Source organism: Podarcis bocagei (genome assembly GCF_964188305.1).
Source record: "Podarcis bocagei genome assembly, chromosome: 3".
Classification (NCBI taxonomy): Eukaryota; Metazoa; Chordata; class Lepidosauria; order Squamata; family Lacertidae; genus Podarcis; species Podarcis bocagei.
Genome location: NC_138127.1, coordinates 16,190,448 through 16,211,009, shown reverse-complemented (window position 1 = coordinate 16,211,009; position 20,562 = coordinate 16,190,448). Strand labels below are relative to the sequence as shown.

The 20,562-nt window shown below is 47.6% G+C and overlaps 2 long non-coding RNA genes across 2 annotated transcripts in view; one reads left to right on the top strand and one right to left on the bottom strand.

The window, feature by feature from the left end:
- The window catches only part of LOC308584538, a 550,410-nt gene that overhangs the window by 64,492 nt on the left and 465,356 nt on the right, over positions 1-20,562 (bottom strand). The gene's annotated exons all lie outside the window — the stretch shown is intronic.
- LOC308584548 overlaps positions 18,586-20,562 on the top strand; it is a 59,093-nt gene continuing 57,116 nt past the window's right edge. The window contains exon 1 of the long non-coding RNA XR_014006908.1: positions 18,586-18,649. This is a non-coding gene — a long non-coding RNA (uncharacterized lncRNA). The remainder of the gene's footprint in view (positions 18,650-20,562) is intronic.

The following is a 20,562-nucleotide window of genomic DNA, read 5'->3' as shown; positions in this document are numbered from 1 at the left end:
AAGGGAGACGGATTGCTTCCTTTCTACTCTAGATTCCTTTGATCATATATCTTCTATCTGAATTGTGCATCTTTAGTCATTTATTTCAATACTTGCCTAGTGACAAGCGAGTGTAATGGGATTTATGGGAAGCTGCTACTTAGCCACCCTGTTTGTGTAAATCCCATTAATCGACATGCCAACCAGGATAACCAGTGGGTCAGATGATTGCTTGTAACCCTGCAATTATCTTCATCACTGCATGCATAAGGATGCTATAAATATTAATATGTGGGCATTTCCATCATGCATGCATAAACATCCCCTTTTCCCATAAAACCTTTGATGAGCATCTCCGCAGTCAAGGTGTTGTTTTTTCCCCAGACATGCCGCAGCGACACAGACACTTCTTTGTGGCAGGAGCGGTTGATGAAGCGGAGGCGGTGGAAGTTATAGACTAGCTTCTTCCTTTTTTTAAGAATTTAGAGAAAAAGTGACTGGCTCTGACATTTAAAGTAGCAACAATTTCTGCATTATCTTTGCGTAGTACAACATGCTTCTTTGATGTAGGAATACGTGAACTGAACTTTAAAGAGAGAACGAAAGCTTGAGAGGAGCCAACTAAAGCCAAGTTGCAGGTGCCCAGCTTTTTCCACCAATTAAAAATTATCCTTAGTAGGGATGGGGAAGAAATTTGATTCTGTTGGCATTTAAAGGAGAACCACCTGATTCCACTTTCCAAAACAATGTGAGAATGAGAATACAGCCATTATATCAAATCTGCACTTCTCCAAATTTTGCAGCATAGTTCTAATGTGTGCAAAATGCATAGGTAAAGTAAAGGGACCCCTGACCATTAGGTCCAGTTGAGGCCGACTCTGGGGTTGCGGCGCTCATTTTACTTTATTGGCTGAGGGAGCCGGCGTTTGTCCGCAGACAGCTTCCAGGTCATGTGGCCAGCATGACTAAGCCGCTTCTGGCAAAACAGAGCAGCGCACGGAAATGCCGTTAACCTTCCCGCCGTAGCAGTACCTATTTATCTACTTGCACTTTGACATGCTTTCAAACTGCTAGGTTGGCAGGAGCTGGGACCGAGCAACGGGAGCTCACCCTGTCGCGGGGATTCGAACCACCGGCCTTGTGATCGCCAAGTCCTAGGCTCTGTGGTTTAACCCACAGCACCACACGGGGTTAAAATGTACTAAAAAATCGTATATAGAAAATGGCATTTTAAAATGCATAGCTTCAGCAAAAACAAAACAAAAACAACCCTCTTTGCAAATATATGTATATTAGGAGAAACTGCATAAAAGAGTGATCGTACTAAGAGAAATAAGCATTTTCTTTTAAATAATAATAATCTCAAACTTAAGTCCTGCAAACTTAGGGTGAAGGGCAGGTAATAGATTAAAAACAACAGCAGCAACAACAACTTCTCCCCTGCCACTACTGCCAATTTTGCCACCTGAAACAGGTCACTTCACCTTTGCTTTATGGCAGGCTCTGCCAAAAAGCAACCTGCAGTGGACACAGTAATTATCAACACAATTCCAGGATCCGGCGGAATTACAACAGAGGATTCTGCCTCAGGCAATACTTTTCTCTCTAGTGCTTCAGTCAGTTTCAGAACATAAATCACCTTGCTGGATCAATGTGTAAAGTCATGTACATTGAAGGAGATTTGGGGTGGGGGAGGAGAGCCCTAGCTTTACATATATGTCTTTGGGGTCTGAATTGGCTGTGACGATCCAGGAAACAGAATCCAGAGGTAACTCAATGAAAATGTCAACTCAGTGTGCAGCAGCCATGAAAAATGGCAAATGGCAGGCTAAGGGGTTATTAAGGGACTGAAGCTAAAAGGGGGAGCATTTGCAATTCCTTTATTTAAATTCTGGGGTGCTGCTGTATTTGGAATACTGTGGACAATTCTGGTTTCCTGCTTCTCAAAGAGAATATCCTAGGTTTGGAAAAGGTACACACACAAAATTAGAAAACGATCAAAGGATTGGCGCCCCTTATCTCTGAGGAAAGATTAAAGTATTTGGCTCTTTAATTTAGCAAAAGACAAAGATGGCTAAAGACATTATTATGGACCATAAAATTGTTAATGGTGCAGAGATAGTGGAGAAATATGTTTTCTCTCTCTCTCATCTTTAAAACTACTGATTGGTAGCAGGTTGGGAGAAGATGAAATAATCCATGTCTCCATCACAACACATCAATTGCAATTTATGGGATTTGTGGCTGCATGGACTGTTGATGATGCCTATAAGAACAGAAAAAGAGCCTACTGGATCAGGCCAATGGCCATTCTAGTCCAGCATCCTGTTCCCACAATGGCCAACCAGATATCTGTGGGAAACCACAGATTAGCACAAGAGAATTCTCCCCTCCTGTAGCTTCAAACTACTGGTATTCAGAAGCACCACTGTCTCTGACCTTGTAGGCTGAGCATAGACATAATAGCTAGTAGCCATTCATAGCCTTACACTTCATGAATTTGTCTAATCCTTTTGTAAAGTTGTTCAGGTTGGTGCTCATCGCTCCCTCCTGTGGAAATGAGTTCCATGGTTTAGCCACTGGCGGAGGAAAGGGGTGTGGTGGGGGTGGTCCGCCACAGGTGCCATCAATGAGAGGGTGACAAAACGCAATTTGATGCTGCCTGTGGAACTGAGCAGGGTTGAGTTGCATTGTGACGCGTCCCCTTCCCCGCGATCGGCCAGGCTCTCCCTGCCTGTCCCATCCATATCCTGCCCTTAGTTGTACCCTGCCTTGCCTCGTGAGCAGCAGCATAGCTTCGAGCATAGCCACATGCACACACACACTGAGGGGGGTGATGTTCGGCATGCTGCCCACCGCGACTCCCAAGCCTACCCCGAGCCTTCTGGGGGAGGTGGGGAGCTGCGCCGCTTTGCCAGCGGCCTTTCCACCTTCCCCCTTTGTTTTGACAGCTCGGGGGAGGCTTGGGGGTTGCGGGCGGGCGGCGCGCCATTGCCCCCGTGCTCCTGGGCTGCTGGAGGAAGGCAGGGCGCAGCTTTCTTTGACAGGGGTGGAGGGAGGGAAGGAGGGAGGGAGAGAAGGCGGGATCTACATCGGATAACTGCCTGCACGGTTTTCTTTGACGGGTGGGTGAAGGGAGGGAGGGTGAATTTCAATGTGGGGGAGTGACAAAAAAATTCCGCACCGGGTACCACCTGACCTTGCTACGCCACTGGGTTTAACAATGAGCTATGAATGTCTCAGCCTATGTGTGGAACTTCTGGTTTATGCAGTGCTCTGTATGGTGATTCAAGCTCATTGTTTCCAATAAGCATCTTGGCTGTGAGTCCTGGAAGACCTGCTCCCTGCCTTGCAGGCGTTTCCCCACCTGGCCTGGGATGGAAATGCTGCTGAACAGACCCTTTATGTTGTGGGGTATTGTCTAGAGGAGTTTGTTGTGGGGGGTTGTTGTTGCTGTTGTTAATTTTATGTGAAAATAGCTTATTTGATTATAAATTAACAAATTGAATGTTCCAAAAGATGGAAATTTTGATCTTTAAAATCATGTTCTGTTAGTTTATTATGTTAGTATGAAGGTAGAAATTAATGTGTTCCGATGATGGGAAGTGTTACAACGTTACAAGACTATGTAAGTTAGTAATCATCGAGAGAATAATGTTTAAATATGATAAAGTTATATAGAGAAGTATTTTTAAAACTACAGTCGAAGTGAGTAAATTACTCTATAGTAACATAGGTTCCAAGTATGTTTAAGAGCAATGGTTCACAAAGTAATTCTACTCTGCTACGCTATCTAAGCACTTAAAAGTTTTCATATTTGTGTCTAGAAGTGGGTGTTTCACCCTTGGATTTTCTGACAGAATCTTTAGGAATTCAGCTTTAAAATTACAATCCAGCAGAGATATTCTGAACCATTTCTATCTGTATAATGGGGATGGGAGATGTTATGTTGGTTTTTGTTGTTGCTGTTGTATTTATTATGTATTTTGTGTTTTTATGTCATGAACTGCCCTGGGATCTACGGATGAAGGGTGGTATACAAATTTAATAAACAATAATAATAACAACAGATTGAACATATAAAAAAAATATGCCTCAGATGTGTTGCTTTCTCCCCTTTACTTGCAGTCTTCCTCAGTCTGGTGCCTTCCTTCAAACATTTTGGACCGTGAGTCCCTCATCCCTAACCATTGGCCATGCTGGCTGGGGCTGATGAGTGTTATAGTCCAAAACATCTCTAGGGCAACAGGTTGGGCGAGGCTGTTGTATGGCAAGCCCTAGCAGGAAGATCATTTGTCTTTAATGTGAAATCATTTCAGAGTTCTTGAAGGCAGGCTGATCTGGAGGTCAGTGTTAGTGTGATCCAGGATTGGCCAGTTGCTTGGGTCAACGCAAAATACTTTTTAGCCTAATGCAAAAGACAAGGTGATGTACCTTCCTTATTCCATGTACAGAAATGGACCGGACTGGGAGTTAAATATTGCTTCCACACTGGTGATAAGATAATATCCCTCACTGCACCTGAGGTAATGAGTTTAGTAAAACCAACTCAGACCATGGTCCAAACATCACAGGTTCTTCATTGCCTCACAAGACTGGACCAAAGTACAAAACTAGTTTGACACAAAAAGAGCTAGAGAGCATGGCAGCACGTGTCCTGGATAAATGGGAAAGGGCTGCACATTCTGGCAGGATTGTAAAGAATTTTGGAACAACACTTGTCAAAATGTATATTTTGACATTAATTCTGCTTTTTTATGAACTGTGGCAGCAAATGAATTTTGTATGAATACGGATTACCGGTCAGGGGAATCATTACAGTAATACTGCTCAGTTACATTGTGAGATTGATTGTTATGTATTCGCTCTGCTCTTCATTCATAGATGTTGTATCCAATTCCTCCAGGCTGTTACCAGATAGCTCCCATTGTCAAGTCGCATATACTTTACCTCTACTCTTGTCATTAGTCCTGAATATATCTCCCTGTGGCGTCCGTGCTTTCTAGAGGATTGTTGTTCGTATGACGGCATTTCTCATCCATGTGCCACTTACCATTTTGCAAGCCAGGAATTCAAGTTATTTTCTATCTGCACTTCTAACGCATTTTGGGTTCCTATTCTGTTCGCACTTAATATGGCATTAGAACAACACATCACACAGCTTGGAAGAACCCATTTCTCTGCGGCACTTGTTGGCAAACATTTCAATCTGGGGAAAAAGGCCCCTCGTGGAAGAAGGTTTAAAAATGACAGCAGCGGCCTGTTGTTCTGTTTATGGAAATTCCTTTGAGTTGGCCAATGGTTAAGAAAGTGGCAAGGAACAAATATTGGTGAGAGTGCCCTGCCAAGTGACAGACATTGTTGAGACCAGGAAGAAACAGCTGGCAGATCTGTACTGTTGCTAAAGCAGTGATCAAAAGCTTAAGGCTAAGAACAAAAATAAGGGTGTTCTGTCGAGACAGAAACTAGTTTCCCATTACTTTGCCACTCTGTCTTCTTGTACTTTCCCAGACAGATCAACTGACATCCAGCTATTTGCCTTCCATATGTCTGTGATTTTAATTATAATCAAAAGTGTCAGGGTGGCGTCTTAAATCACAAGGGCTTGTCAGTGTCTGCTGGCTCAGGCATGGAAATTTTCAGTGTTAATCTTTTCTCTGACTTCAAATTTATATTAATGGCCATCGTTCCGCAGGCTCCCTTTTGGAGAAGTGGTGGGACTTGTGATTGAAAGAGAAATAAACTATATATTGCCCCCAGCCATGAACAGCTGGTGCTTTAATGGCCGGAATGCAAACTTAAGATGTACAATTCTAGCTTTCGATGACAAGGGTTTTTACGGCTCTGTCTCCCCACAGCATGTCGCTTGTCCAACTTAAACCGTAAGAACTGACATGAAGAGATTACTGTAAGGCTAAACTGTGTTAAGGTGGAAGCTGTTATTACAGGGAAGGGTGCCAACAGAAAAAGAAAAGAAGAACAAGAAGATGGAAAGCTGTCCAAGTTCAGAGAAACATAATACAATTATTTGCTCATACAAACCATGGCATCCCAGGCATGAATATTTCCTCTCCCTAAAATGGATATGATGCACTAGGATATTTTAATATTTATTCCAGTGCATCTTATTTCAATAAGGCAAAACGCCAGCTCTGGGTTGCCTAAATGGAGGATGGGGCCGGGGAAGAGACAGAATAATAATAATAACAAGAATACTGCTACTAATAGTGTTTTACATTTCTACTCCTTGACCTTTAGAGGATAAATCATTTCCCATACTCCATTTAAATTTTGTTACACAAATTTATAGAGCCTTAATAAGAAATTTGGACGTTCTATATACTTCTCCACATCAGACAACCACAAAAAACAGGTCTTTGCAAGATTCAGCCTTTCCTTCTATTGCATTTATATTGCATTTTCATTCTATTGCATTTTCTGTTGCGTTGCTGGGGGTTGGACTAGATGACCCTTGGGTGCCTTCCAACTCTAAGATTCTATGATTCTGCAGTCTTAACAATGGGTGGATGTAGTTGTTTCTGGTTAATTTGACCCAACAAACAAAACTCAGTGCAGTCAACTGAAGGCAACCAACCATGCCCTGGGATCCCCAGTCTCTCTCACTGTAAACAGAAACTAATAAATGAATAGATAAAGAACCTACCCATGTGACGCTGACACAAAAACATCACTCATGCACTATGTAAAAGTCGGAAAGTTTACTATCATCCTTTTTCTCCCCACCTCTCTTCCCCCCCAACCTTACACTGTCCACAACAATAGTGTCCCACACTGATCATTAGAAAGGAACAGAAAGCAGTACTTTTGTTGCCCAAGAAAATCTTTAATAAAAACAACAACACAGAGACACAAAGGTTAATTACTGTTAAGGTCCCACCGATGTTCATAGTGATAACGGGAGTAACCCCATCTTATGTGTGGCATTTGGTTTCGGACACTGGCTTCTTTTAGCTAAGCACAATATTCTGTGCAAGAGAAAGGTGGCAATACTTCAGTGGAAGAGCATCTCCTCTGCAATCAAAAAGACTCAGGTTGATCCCCCAGCGTCTCCAGGTAGAGATAGGAAAGACACCTGTCTAAAATCCTGGAGTCAACAGCTACAACAGCGGCAAGAGTCTTGATAGCACAAGGATGGAAGAATGAGGAAATCCCAATGAAAGAACAGTGGCAAGAAAAAATGATGAGCTATGCAGAGCTGGCTAAATTGCAGTGGCGTAGCGTGGGGGGTGCCAGGGGGGCCGGCCGCACCGGGCGCAACATCTGGGGGGGGGGGGCGCGCTCACTGCCTCCGGAGTCGCCGAAGAGCCTCCGGCACAGGCTGTAGCAGAGCCCCATGTCTCGTGGAACCGACGAGCTGTGCGCGCGTCCGGGCTGAAGGCGTCCGGCAGGCAGCAGCTCTCAGCCCCGCGCGTCAGGGCCGCGGAGGACGCGCCAGGCAGCCCCTCCTCACAGCCCCGCCTCCGCTGCTGCTGCTGCAGCTGCTGGGCCATGTTGCATTTTCCTCGCCTCTCTGCCCCCCTCCTCCTCCGGGCAAGCGGCGTGGTTTGGGCGGCAGCGCCAGCGGCAACTCGCCTCAGATCGGCAGGTTAGGGGTTAGGGGGGGCGCAAATTACTTGCCTTGCCCCGGGTGCTGACAACTCACGCTACGCCGCTGCTAAATTGACATACAAATTGTGGGACAAGGACAACTGTGACTTTAAGGAAGAACGGGAGCTTTTTACAAATTATATAAAAAGACAACAAAATGAATTGGACTCCTTGGCAGGTTTTGAATAAACATACACAAATTCATTGGTTGATAACATGGTAGATAGATAATGTAAGGATATGTATAAATTTATAACATGCAGAGAATAATATGTGCTGAGAAATCAGGGAGAGGAGCTGAGGGATGTCTTGGGGGGGGATTGAAGGGAGGAAAGGGGGAAAATAATGTATATTATCATATGGTTTGATAATTTGTTATGTTGAAATTAATAATAACAATATTTAAAAAATAAAATAAAACCCTGGAGTCAATATTGACCTAGGTGAACCAATGACTTGACTCAGTATATGGCAGCTTCATTCAGAAATGGACTTATGAGAAATGAGGCTATAAATAAGCTACCTTTTGCATCCTTTCTTCTACCATTGACACGTATGGCACCATTCAGAATCCCCTCTCCCTCCCAGCAGTCCTTAAGGGAATTGAGAGCTACACTCCCTGGGATATCTGTATGCAACATATGCATATTGGTGGGTGGGATGTGGGATGATATGACTAGTAATGATTGAGCCCTGAATGAACAGTAATGGGGCAATTGCAGGATGTTGCATTTATAGAGCAAGGATCACATATACCTGACATTTAGTGATAGCTCCTGTTTTATTCATTCTGTTCTAATATGTGGCCTTGCAAGAAAAATGCTTTCAAGGAGAGGAAATTGCTTCTGGTTATGGAAAAGTAACCTAAATCTGTAGACATTGTTTTCTTTTTCCTCAATTCTTTTTTAAAAAAACCTTCAGATGCCGAAGTCATTTTATAGTGCAATCCAAACCCAATATCTGCTGGGATGAGAGAGTGTGGATTCAGCAGCTCTTGGCTTTCATCGCTGAGCCAGCACTAGTCTGGCACAGGTCCTTCCTTTCAGCTGAGCTGGAGATCCATCAGCATAACACCTTCACCCTGGTTCAGCCAGGTGGAACTTACACCAGTGTATTTTGGGTGTGTGCTGAGGGGTGGGTTGGGGTCACGGCTTACACCTATTCAAACTCCATTGAGCTTGGTCATGTGACACTGGGACCAATCCTCAAAACTCCAGCCCACCCTCACCTACTGGTTCGCCTGGTAGTAGTCCCACTCAGATGATCCTTGGATTTGGGGTATATTATACCAGCCTGGGTTACACTGACTTTCCATAATTAAGATTGTTCTATTAGCCTTTCAGAATAAGGTGTGCAAAGAAGGACTGAGAAGGCTAATCCCATTTCATCCAAGCATAAACACAAAGATAATGTCCCACATTTATTCGTGCCTGTCAAATTGCCACATCCCATCTGTCCCACACAACTGGGAAGATGTGCAACTGATACCGCTGTTTTGTGCAGCATAACTCATTCATCATCATCAAGCTACACATTTGTCATGACATGGTGTCATGTGCCTGGAATGAGGAGCATATTATTATGCAGAAGACAGGTAGTCCCACCACATCCACCACTAGAGATGTGTGTGGTAGACATCGTTTCTAAGAGAAAACTTGAAAATTCAACCCCTCCTATGAAAAAAAGCATGCACTAGGTGATTTCCATCGCCTATACTCAGTCATATTATTCCACCACTTATAGTTCATTGTTGTTTTAAGCCCTGCTTCAGCCCTGTATACCTGAAGGAGAGACTCCATCGTACAGTCCAGACACTGAGGTCTAGCTCCAAAGGCCTTCTGGTGGTTCCCTCATTACAAGAAGTGAGGTAACAGGGAATGAGGCAGAGGGCCTTCTTGGTAGTCACACCTGCCCTGTAGAATGCCCTTCCATCAGATGTCAAAGAGATAAATATTTATACAACCTTCCATAGACATCTGAAAGCAGCCCTGTATCAGGAAGCTTTTAATATTTGATGTTCTGTTGTGCTTTTGTACATTCTGTTGGAAGCTACCCAGAGTGGCTGGGGCAACACCAGACAGATGGGTGGGGTACAAATAATGTGTTGTTGTTGTTGTTTGTTGTTTACACACCAGGCCTTTGCTTCCCACCCTGCTAAAACAAAAAGCCAAATGCAGCCCATCAGTTGTGGCTAAAACCATAATTGGAGAGAAATTCGGAAGGTCCTCTTCAGGAGGAAAACCTGTGTGAATTTTAAGGGAACTTAAAAGAAACTTTGATGATGTTGGGTCTAGGAATTGATGGATCTGTCAGTTCCATTTTCTCTTTGTTTCTCATTTTTCCAAATGTAGGATAAGTTCTCCACATATTGGCATAAATTTGCATTTAAAAAATCCTAATAAAAATTCATAAACATTTTAATGTGCAGTTCAACTTTTCGTATACAATGTTGCCTAATACACACATTTTGACAAGCACTTCCCCATAATAAAATGCATTGTGTGTTGTTTTTTTACAATATATGCATTTTTATGCACACTTCGTCCTAATATGTTCATTTTTTTGTATTCATTGTTTGGTTCGAGAATTGCACCTCGAAATTTGGAGATGTGCACATTTCAAAGGATGGCTGCATCTCTGTCTACATATTGTTTCAGGAAGTGTGAATAAGGTAGGTTTTTTGGATTAAATTGCAAAGCAGGCCAAATTTCTCCACCATACCTAGGCGAGTCACGATAAGTTGCTACCAAATTTTACCAAAAGCAACATTCTCTGCTCAAGGCTATAGAAATTATATTGAAAGAAAATTGATCGAAATTTGTGAAATTTCCCAAGAGATTTTAGGCCTCTCAGTCAGGATATAGAATACAGGAATATACAAAGCAGCCTGTTGAGTGAGGCCAGAGGCCTATCTAGTCAAGCCTCCTTTCCTCACCATGCCTACTCACCTGTGATTCCTAGTATATTGCCTCCAACAGTGGTGGTCACATTTGTTAATCTGAATTTTCATAAACTTCAACATTTCTCTGATGAAAATAGGGACATCCTATTCCATGACAATGATGGCGATGATGATTTTATTATTTATACACCGCCAGCTTCCGACAAATATAAAAACATAATAAAACATTAAACATTAAAAAACTTCCCTCTACAGGACTGCCTTCAGATTTCTTCTAAAGGTTGCCTAGTTACTTATCTCCTTGGCTCAGGGGTTACATAACTCCATACCCTCCAATATTTCTCTGATGAAAATAGGGGCTTCCGAAGCAAAAGCCGGACATTCCAGGATCAAATCAGAAACTGGGATGGCTTCTGTGAATCCGGGACTGTCCCTGGAAAATAGGGACACTTGAAGGGCCTGAACTTCTGCTAGTCTGAATGAGAAGCGTTCATTATTTCTGGTGGCACTTGTTTTCACACACATGCAAAAGCTGCATTCACAGGAGGCCAAACATGTCACAGTTTCCAGAATTACAGTCGCCAATATTACCAGCCTTGATGCTTAACTAACTTTTATTGCAACTTATTCCTCTGAGCACTGTCTCTTTTACAGCAGTTACAGAGAGATAGTACCTATTCCTTTGACAAAGCAGCGCACCTAATCGTCCCTAGCAATCAAAGAATTTTGTAAATGTCACTGCACTTTGTCACAGCCACCCTGCTGCTGCTACAACAGTCACAAGTTCGCTTGAGTGCTAAAATTCTCTTGCCTGACCTCTGTCGTTCCATACACAACTTCTATCAAAGCTGCCACTCTTCCCTGCTTTAACCCAAACGCCTCACTTTTTTTGTTTGTGTTAAAGACAGTAATTATATCAGATGTGTCAGGGGTTCAGAAGCAGAGACGCAGAGAAGGGAGGAGACAGAGAGCGAGGGGGAGGAATACGAAGGAAAGATGAGTGGGGATGACGAACCGAGATCGCCGAGCTTATCCAGTGAGTCCGAGGATTCCCAGAAGGGAGCGCCAGCAGTCAGAGCAAGGGGGGAAAGCAGGGGGACACCCCAGGAAGAAGGGTCCAGAGAGGAATCAGAGAGCAGCAGTTGGAGATCGGGACCCACGTACCCAGACGGGAACAGCGGGGAGAAAGGGGACCAGATATCGGGTTCCGGAGGCTTTCAGAAGGAGGGAGGGCATGAGTCAGGAGTAGTCACGCCCACCTCGGGGAGCGACGAAACGATCAAGAGGAAGGTTGAGAGTTGGGCGCGCGCGCCAAGTTCAAATGTAGCGGAAGCTGGCGCAGTAAGCAGCCCAGAGAGTGAACCAGGTCCCAAAGCCCGCCGCAAGGAGGCGGAAGGGTCAGGGGGGTCCGCGTCAGAAGAGAGTAGGAAAAAGGAGACCCCGGGGGGCAGAAGGACCCAGAGACGGAGGGAAAGGCGCAGGAGGTGGAGCAAGGCTAGGGTATTAAGCTGGTGTGCTAGAGGCGGAGACTCAGACGGGTCTTCGCCGGTCTGACCTAGAAGAAGTAGGGCTGCATATTGCAGTTTGGAAATGGAAGCTGTAATCCAATAAAGACTCTTTTAACCTGAACGCTGACTAACGTGGTCCTATGTGAGCTGGGACTGAGTGGCAGCCCTGACAGTAAGACCCGTCTCTTTTAAGCTTCGGACACCTGATACCTCGCAGCGGAGGCAGAAGCAGCGAGAGGAGGAAATTGGTGTTTGGGAGCGAGCTCACAATGGTTGGCAGAGATGACGGAAGCAGAGAAAATTTCAGCGCTGCAACAGGCAGTGACCCAATTGAACGCGGAGGTACAGGCATCCAAGAAAAGGGAGGAGGATGCGGCAGCCGCCTACAGAGATCTCCATGCCAGGTTTGAAGCATTGGTTAAGCATGGGCAGCCAGGACCCAGACCGGAGGGGGTTGGGTTGGCACGGAGAGCAGGAGGGCTTGTGGCTCACTTCGATGGGAATTTACAACAGTACCCCAATTTTCGAGCAGACGTAATGTGCGCACTGCAACTGCTGGCGAAAGACTTTAGGGATGAGGAAGAGAAAGTGGGGTTTATACTATCCCATTTGTATGGGGATGCTAAAGCGTGGCTACGCAATTTGTGGAGGGATAAAGATCCGGCGCTTCAGAATGCAGATGCCTTTATCAAAGCGATGGATGCGTGCTTTTTATCTACCATTGACGTGGATCTTGCCCGACGGGAGATTCATGGACTGAAACAAGGGAGGGCGAGCGTACGCCAGTATCACGCCCGCTTTTTTGCGCTGGTCAGTGCCTTGGAATGGGACCGGGATTCGCCCCCAGTCAGAGACCTCTTCTGGGAGGGATTAAGCAGTGCTGTTAAAGACGAAATTGCGAGGGGGGAGAGGCCCCGGAGCACGCAGGAGGTGGTCCAAAGGGCGCTGACTGTGGGGGTGAGGCTGGAAGAACGTCCGTGGTGCAGAGACGAAGGACGTGGAAGGCGCGAAGCAGCGAGAAGTTTCTCTTTCGTTCCCAGGGACGCTACGCGTGCGCAATCTACACCTCCGCCAAGAGGGGGAGTGGAACCTATGGAGGTGGGAGGAGCCAGGGCTCAGTCAGCTACCAGAGCCCCTGCACCGGCGGCAGTCAAGACTAAACCTCCTAGAGGGACCAGGAAGTGTTATATATGCGACAGCTCTCAACACTTGGCGAAAGAGTGTCCCCAGAGGAGCTCCAAGCACACTGCAGCCTCCGCAACGGTGAAAGCGGCCACGCAACACAGCGAACACCAGCAGGGAAACGACGATGTCTGGCTGGAGACAGAGGCACTGGGGCCCAGCCAGACGCATCACTGAAGCAGTCCCCAGCGATCTTGCAACCCACAGACCCCCTCCCACCCAAACCAGTAGTGCAACTCACAGCATCTCTCCAGCTGCCCGATGGCGTCACTATCGAAGTCCCGCTTTCTGTGGATTCTGGAAGCAACGCAGACTTTATAGCACAGGATTTTGTGGAGCAGCACGCTATACAGCTATTGCCGGCCACTCTGCCCCTGCAAGTCGTCACAGTGGATGGCAGAGAGTTGCTGGGGGGGCAGGTGGTGAAGCAAACGCCGCCAATGGTGATGCGCCTTGGCAACCACAGGGAAGTCATCAGTTTTAACGTCACACGACTGTCGGACACACCCATTGTGTTGGGCATGAGTTGGCTGGACAGGCACAGTCCGACACTGGCTTGGTACCAGCGACAGCTGATCTTCGGCTCCTCTTACTGCGCAGAACACTGCATCCTGCCCGGACAGGAGGGAGAGGAGGAGGAATCACAACTGCAGTTGGGAACGTTGCAAGCAGTCCCCCACAAATACGCAGACTTTCTGGAGGTCTTCTGCGAGAAGGAGGCAGACAAGTTACCACCGCACAGGCAATATGACTGCAAGATTGACCTCCTACCAGGGGCGACGCTACCGAAGGGGAGGCTGTATTCCATGTCTGAGGATGAACTACAGGAACTCAAACAGTTCATAGATCACAATTTGGAGCGCGGTTTCATCCGGGAGTCCAGGGCAGTAGGGGGCAGTCCTGTTTTCTTTGTGAAGAAGAAGGACACGCCCCAAAAGAGGCTGGTGGTGGATTTTCGCCTCTTGAACAAGATGACCAAGCCCTCTGATTTCCCCATGCCCAGGATTGACGACCTACTGGCGACGGTGCGCAAGGGACGCGTGTTTACCAAGTTGGACCTGCGAGGGGCGTACAATCTCATCCGCATGAGGGAGGGCGATGAGTGGAAGACAGCCATGTTCACGCCTCTGGGCACCTACGAGTACAGAGTGATGCCGTTTGGATTGCAAAACGGTTCTCACTGTTTTCAAGCTTTCATGCATCATGTGTTGGCGGGACTCCTCTACAAGAAGTGCGTCTGCTTTCTGGATGACATCCTGATATTCTCCGAGTCGCAGCAAGCGCATGACCAAGACGTTCGGGAGGTGCTGGAGAGGTTGCAGCAGCATAGACTGTACGCCAAACTGGAGAAGTGCCAGTTCGACACGACGGAGGTGGATTTCTTGGGTTACAAGTTGTCGGACAAGGGGCTAGCCATGGACAGCGCCAAGGTGCGAGCGGTGTTGGATTGGAAGAGCCCGCGCAACCGGAAGGAGGTCCAGCGGTTTGTCGGCTTCGCCAACTTCTATCGCAAGTTTATCAAAGGGTTCGCGATGCAGACGGCGGCTATTACGGACACGCTGAGCTCCAAGAAAAAGAAATTCATCTGGACGGAGCAGGCAGAGCAGTCCTTTCAGGCACTCAAGCGTCTCTTCGCGTCGGAAGAGCAACTGCTGCATATCGACCCCAGCAGACCGATGCGGGTAGAGACAGACGCGTCCGATAGAGCAGTGGGAGCTGTCCTGCTGCAGAGGGACCCACAGGGGGTCTGGAGACCGGGAGCGTTCTACTCCAGAAAGCTCAGCAAGTCGGAGCAGAACTACACCATCTGGGACAGGGAGTTGCTTGCCATTCATGCAGCATTCAAAGCATGGAGGCACTTCCTGATCGGCGCCAAGCACACGGTGCAGGTCTGCACGGACCACAAGAATCTGGAGCACTGGCGCACGGCGAAGTTCCTGAACCAGAGGCAGATACGTTGGGCGGAGTTCTTTGCTGACTTCGATTTCCGAATAGAGTACGTCCCAGGCGACACCAACATCATGGCGGATGCACTGTCCCGAAAACCGCAATACCTCGAAGAGGCGACGCCAGCGGCAGCCATGCACATCTTCGCGCCAACAGCGTGGGCGTGCGCTTCAGCCACAGTAGACCTGGAGGCGGTGCGGCGGGCGTTGCAGGACGACTCATTCGCGCAGGCGAAGATGGCCGAGGTGCACAAGGGCACGGCGAAGAGCGACGAGTTCCAGATACGGGACGGCTTGCTCTTACGTAAAGGGGCCATCTACGTGCCTGGAGATGAACTTCGCGCCAAGGTACTGCAGCAGTTGCACGACGCACCCACGGCCGGGCACTTTGGCACGGAAAAAACGGTGGAATTAGTCGCAAGGGACTTTTGGTGGCCCAGACTGAGAGGGGAAGTCGCGGACTACGTCGCGAGGTGCGACACCTGCCAGAGGGCCAAGCCGGTGCACAAACCACCGGCGGGACTGCTTGAACCGCTGCAAACGCCGTTTGAACCGTGGGAGAGGGTGGCCCTGGACTTTGTCACGGATCTACCCAGCTCGAGAGGCAAGACGGCTGTACTAGTGGTGGTGGACTTGTTCACCAAGATGGCACACTTCATACCGTGTGCGAAGGTGGCCACGGCAGAACAAACAGCCAAACTGTTCATAGATCACGTTTTCAAAGTGCACGGGCTGCCGCGGTCTATACTGTCCGACCGCGGTCGCCAGTTCATCTCGAATTTCTGGCAGAAGCTGATGGGCTTCCTGAACGTCAAAATCAACCTGACATCAGCGAGACACCCGCAGACCAACGGGCAAGCAGAGAGGGTCAATGCCATCATGCAGCAGTACCTGAGATGCTATGCCAATCAACAGCCTGCGACGTGGGTGGATTACCTGCCGCTCGCCGAGTTCGCCTACAACAACACGAAGCACGTGTCCACAGGGGTGACACCGTTCTTCGCCAACAATGGGAGGAATCCCAGAACCTTCCCGGGACTGGACAGAGTGGGGGAAGGGGAACCGCAGACGGCGGACGCTTTCGCGTCTGAGTTGCAGGAGGTCCACGATCAACTCCGACGGCAGCTGGAGCTAGCGAAGCACGCATACAAGGTGCAAGCGGACAAGCACAGGCGGGTTGGCGAAGAGATCCGAGTGGGAGACTGGGTCTGGTTGGCAGCCCACGCAGTGCCGACCAGATCGTTAGCCAAAAAGAAGTTGGGGCACAAGCAACTCGGTCCATACCAAGTCGAAGCGCAGATCAACCCAGTAGCTTTCAGGCTGGTGCTCCCGGAGGGTTCCAGGATGCATCCGGTGTTCCACAGGTCGGTGCTCACTCCCTACAGGACACCTCACAGGTTCCAGGAACCAGGAACAGCACCGAGTCCGTCTCAGGAGCGGTCGGAGGCGGGAAGATTGCCACAGCAGGACCCCATCAACGAAGTCACGGAGATTTTGGACTCCAGATGGGGGGAAGACGGAGTGGAATACCTCCTAGCCAGGGAGGGCACCCGGGCTAGTGCTAATAGCTGGGTGCCAGACTACGCTTTGGAGGAACCCCTGCTCAAGGACGAGTTTCATGCCCTTTTCCCACACAGACCCATGCCAGCAGGCTTCTTCGACGACTGGTTGTTCACGCCCACACTTTCCTCCAGCACGTTCCATGGCTTCGACTCGGACGGGGAGCCCGCACAGCGCACACATTCCCCAGAGGGGTCACCGGAGGGTTCGGCGTCCGACACCTCGTATTGGTGGGACGATCGGCCAGAGGAGCAGTGGCGCCGGAGGTGGCTGGAGATGCCAGGTCAAGCGACCGACGCAGAGACTGACATGGACGTGTGCGGGGAGGATCTCGGTTTCGAGCATGGCGGCACTGAAATGGAGGCGGAGCAGCTCACCGTTGACGAACGCGAGGAGGAAGACTCGGAGGTCTTCAGTTGGCGGCCAGCAACGAGGAGCGAACTGTATCCGGCATTCACTCCTGTGATGATGGAGCACCCTGCAACCACCCTTGAAAGTGGGGAGGGGGGAAGGGGGGGCTTCGAGGGGGGGATGGATGTCAGGGGTTCAGAAGCAGAGACGCAGAGAAGGGAGGAGACAGAGAGCGAGGGGGAGGAATACGAAGGAAAGATGAGTGGGGATGACGAACCGAGATCGCCGAGCTTATCCAGTGAGTCCGAGGATTCCCAGAAGGGAGCGCCAGCAGTCAGAGCAAGGGGGGAAAGCAGGGGGACACCCCAGGAAGAAGGGTCCAGAGAGGAATCAGAGAGCAGCAGTTGGAGATCGGGACCCACGTACCCAGACGGGAACAGCGGGGAGAAAGGGGACCAGATATCGGGTTCCGGAGGCTTTCAGAAGGAGGGAGGGCATGAGTCAGGAGTAGTCACGCCCACCTCGGGGAGCGACGAAACGATCAAGAGGAAGGTTGAGAGTTGGGCGCGCGCGCCAAGTTCAAATGTAGCGGAAGCTGGCGCAGTAAGCAGCCCAGAGAGTGAACCAGGTCCCAAAGCCCGCCGCAAGGAGGCGGAAGGGTCAGGGGGGTCCGCGTCAGAAGAGAGTAGGAAAAAGGAGACCCCGGGGGGCAGAAGGACCCAGAGACGGAGGGAAAGGCGCAGGAGGTGGAGCAAGGCTAGGGTATTAAGCTGGTGTGCTAGAGGCGGAGACTCAGACGGGTCTTCGCCGGTCTGACCTAGAAGAAGTAGGGCTGCATATTGCAGTTTGGAAATGGAAGCTGTAATCCAATAAAGACTCTTTTAACCTGAACGCTGGCTAACGTGGTCCTATGTGAGCTGGGACTGAGTGGCAGCCCTGACAAGATGAATCATCAGTGCAGGGAGCCTGAAGCTGGTCTATTAAAGGTTGATTTGCAAGCTAGGCTGAACGGAGTCACTCAATTGCAAGTTTCATAGGGTGAATTACCAAGTGGTAAGACTATGGCAGGCACCCACCGATCTGCAGAGGTATGTTTGAAGCTCTTTGCTGCCTTATGTGTCCCACAAAGTGGTGTTGTGTAAGACGAATGCAGAGGAACACAGCTCCAGGTTGTCGTTTTTCAGAGCAGGAGCTGTGAGGTTATCTGCCAGGACCCTCTTTGCTCTGGTAAGTGAATGTGGCTTTTGCGTTTGGCAGATTAGCAGAAAGCAGGTCAAAGAATGAACAAATAGAAACAATAAAACACAGGCTGGGTACCACTTTCCTGGCTTCTATCTCCCGCTGCATGTACACACACTTCTCTCTGTGACCGTGGAGTGGAAACTGGAGCCAAGTTGGAAACTATTTGCCAGAGACTGCAAATGTTCCCACCTCTAATTATAACTACAGTTGGTTTGTTTCTGAAAGTTTCCTACTGAGGTCTAAAGTGGTGAGCTTGCACCTTTCAACAGATTCTTGTCTCCACTTATGCTTTTAGCAAGTCCCGTCATAACACGAGGATTTTAAGCGGGCTGAAGAGGTGCACTGATGTTGTGCTGACCTCCTGTACAAAGGTAAAAAAGGTATTGATTTTTTATTATTATTTGTTCTGCTCAGCCAGGGGTTGTTGAAATACTGCAACAAAATTGGAGGATATTTCAAGGCATTTGGAAGCAAGAAAGCATTGTAAATCTCACAAGAAGAGCCTGTTCTTGCAAGATTAGCAGATCCTTGGGTGGGTTGGGCGGGTAGAATCAAATACGAGTCAGCCCCCCGAATCTAATCAGAAACTTCAAAGCACAATCATGGCAGAATGACAGCTCTGGTGCAAAAGGGAGGTACAGACATCTCATATCCTTGGCACAGAGATGGAAGCATGTCTCTATCTCTTACATATCTCTGCTACACCTTGAACAAACTGAGCAGGGTTACTTAAATCCACAGTGCTTTGAAATGGATATTGAAACGCTCCGTAAGAGCTTATACTTCCTTCACCCACCTTATGCTTCCTCAAGTACTGAAACCAAACACAGGGCAGCAAAACATGTATAGTGGGCCCTGGGGACATGCAACATCCCTGTCACCAATGTGACATACCCACCCTGCCTCCCCCACTTCTGACTTTGGCATGTTCCACTTAGTGCCGTGCGGTTGTGGCTGGTGGTGCAGGTGTGGTTGATGGCTGGCCTGGCTAAGGGCAATGCAGCACAGTCCAGAAGCAGAAGCAGATCAGTTCTGCCATTGCACCTGCACCGTGCCTAACTCCCCAATACTTTGCTCCCTGCCTTCTCAGTTACTGGCAGCAGTTAGCCTGCTGTGTAATGCAGCTCCTCCTGTGTCGCTCCACTGAGCAACATCTGTCTTCCAGTTCCCTCCCCCACCACAAAAAGTGGCTCATAGTCTAGAGTCATCCAGTCCCGAAGCAACTTTGCCATCCCATCTGCTTGTGAGAACCAGGCCTGCGCTGCACTTCTGTGCTGTTAGAGTGAAGGAATAGTCAAGCGCCACCAGTGGTATTTATAAGCCATCTGACTTATAAGCCCGTTATCTGAGCCAAGAACACTTCTGCTCACTAGATATCTGATCAACGAAGAAATCAGATTTACAAATCCATGTGGTTAGCGTGCAATTAGTGCTTTTCAGTCCTGCGGTTTTTCCTTTTTTAAAAAAAATAATTTTTATTCATTTTTAAGCATATTAATTACTGTACATACCACAAAATTTCACATCTTATACAATCTTTTTGGACTTCCATCAGCACCTCTGATGATCCCCCATTTTTATCATTTCTTCTGCATTTCTTAAATTCATATTGCCTTTAATTATCTTAACTAACATCTTCCTTTTTATCCAATTATGCATAATTCAATTTATTCACCTCACAAAACTTCTTGCAAACCTACAAATGTAATCTGATCATCAAAATTACTTTTCAAATAGTCCGTAAATTTACACCAATGTTCTGTGAATCTCTGGTCCTGCCGGTTTCGAATTCTTCCTGTTAATTTGTCTAATTCTGCATAGTCCATCAATTTCATCCTCCAATCTTCTTTCATCGGTATTTCTTCTTGCTTCCATTTTTGTGCCAACAATATTCTTGCTGCTGTCATTGCATATAAACACAGCTTACAATCTTTTCTATTTATATCTTCTCCTACAATGCCCAGTAGAAATACTTCTGGTTTCTTAATAAATGTATATTTCAACATTTTTTTCATCTCATTATATATCATTTCCCAGAAGTTTTTCACCTTTTTACATTCCCACCACATATGATAAAATGTTCCTTCTTTTTCTTTACATTTCCAACATTTATTGCTTACCTTATACATTTTAGCCAATTTAACAGGTGTAATATACCATCTATACATCATTTTCATCTCATTTTCTTTTAAAGCATTGCATGCAGTAAATTTTAAACCTTCCTTCCATAAACTGGGGTTTCCCCTTTTAGCCAAAACTCTCCTCTCTAAACATTGGTGATGGC